We start from the raw sequence: 1,673 nt of genomic DNA, 5'->3' as shown, positions 1-1,673 counted from the left end.
ACATAACTACATACTATATATTTTTTAAAAAGACATTTATTCAGTGTCATGATCAGACTATTACATTTAGCAATCAACAGCATGGATGCAAAAAAAAAAAAAAAGTCTACATTAAAACCCTGTGTTGGAATGAATTACACTTTCCACAGAACAGAGACTAAAATAACCTGTTATAAAATTAGTCACAAATACAGTCCTTGAGTTTTTTTGCCCATACACATGAGTACTGTCTAAACCATGTCTTCTTTGTAGCAGCTAGGCCCTGCCACCACTGTGCTTGGCTGAGTTCACAAATCTGTTGTAACCTGTAGCTTCCCTGTCACTTCTCTGTTTCTCCTCTCCTGCTAAGCTTTGTTTCCTGGCAATATTAAAACCTTCTGCCACTGCCATAGCTACTGCTGCTGCTGGAACCGCCATAGCCACCTTGGTTTTGTGGTTTGGCAAAGTATTGGCCTCCACCACCATAAGGTCCAGAGCTTCTGCCTCCAAAGTTCCCACCCTTCATGGGTCCAAAATTTGATGACTGATTGTTGTAACTGCCAAAATCATTGTAGCTTCCACCACCTCCAAAATTGCTTCCATCATTACCAAATCCACTGTAGCCATCCTGCTGCCACCATGTCCACCACCACCACGGCTGCCACCAAAGCCACCACGACCACTGAAGTTTCCTCCACAACCAAAATGGCCATTTCCACCAAAACCACCTCCGCGACCACCACCAGAGTTTCCAGAACCACTTCGACCTCTTTGACTAGATGAAGCACTAGCCATCTCTTGCTTTGACAGGGCTTTCCTCACTTCACAGTTGTGGCCATTCACAGTATGGTATTTCTGAATGACAATCTTATCCACAGAGTCATGGTCGTCAAAAGTTACGAAAGCAAAGCCCCTCTTCTTTCTATTGCCTCTGTCAGTCATGATTTCAATAACTTCGATTTTCCCATACTGTTCAAAATAATCTCGTAGACGATGTTCTTCAGTGTCTTCTTTAATGCCACCAACAAAGATCTTTTTCACAGTTAAGTGGGCCCCTGGTCTTTGAGAATCTTCTCTTGAGACAGCTCTCTTTGGTTCCACAACTCTTCCATCCACCTTGTGAGGTCTTGCATTCATGGCTGCATCCACTTCCTCCACAGTGGCATAAGTGACAAACCCAAAGCCCCTGGAGTGCTAGGTGTTTGGGTCTCTCATTACCACACAGTCTGTGAGTGTTCCCCATTGCTCAAAATGGCTTCTCAGACTCTCATCAGTTGTTTCAAAGCTCAGCCCTCGGATGAATAGCTTCCGCAGCTGTTCGGGCTCTTTAGGGGACTCTGATTTAGACATGACGGCAGCAGGAACAGAGACTTCAACGATGCTTTCTTGTTGGTGACCATGGGCCCTGCGTAACTATTTAAATAGTTTTTACATTAAAGTAAAATAAAAAGCAAAAACCAAAAATGAACAAATGTAAACATAGATTTTGGAGAACCAAGATTTAATTTTAAAATGGTAGAACTGCTATTCATTGCCTATCTCATAAGTCACTCAGATTCTCTAAGTCATTGTTCTTAATTTTTCAGTTTATTTTTTCAGTGCTGAGGATGGAATCCAGGGTCTCACAAATGTTAGCAAGCCCTTTACCACTAAACTCAATGTCCTCAGTTGTAAATTTGGTGATACTAAGACTT

The 1,673-nt window shown here is 42.2% G+C and overlaps 1 pseudogene across 1 annotated transcript; it reads right to left on the bottom strand.

Annotated features, from left to right (window-relative positions):
• Positions 1–202: 202 nt before the first annotated feature.
• On the bottom strand, positions 203–1,360 carry LOC306657323 (heterogeneous nuclear ribonucleoprotein A1-like; annotated as a pseudogene). Its single transcript has one exon. The product of its transcript is annotated as a heterogeneous nuclear ribonucleoprotein A1-like (transcript).
• Positions 1,361–1,673: the final 313 nt, after the last annotated feature.

The sequence above is a fragment of the Sciurus vulgaris genome (genome assembly GCF_902686455.1).
Source record: "Sciurus vulgaris genome assembly, chromosome: 1".
NCBI classification, from domain to species: domain Eukaryota; kingdom Metazoa; phylum Chordata; class Mammalia; order Rodentia; family Sciuridae; genus Sciurus; species Sciurus vulgaris.
This window is presented reverse-complemented; position numbering and strand designations above follow the sequence as displayed.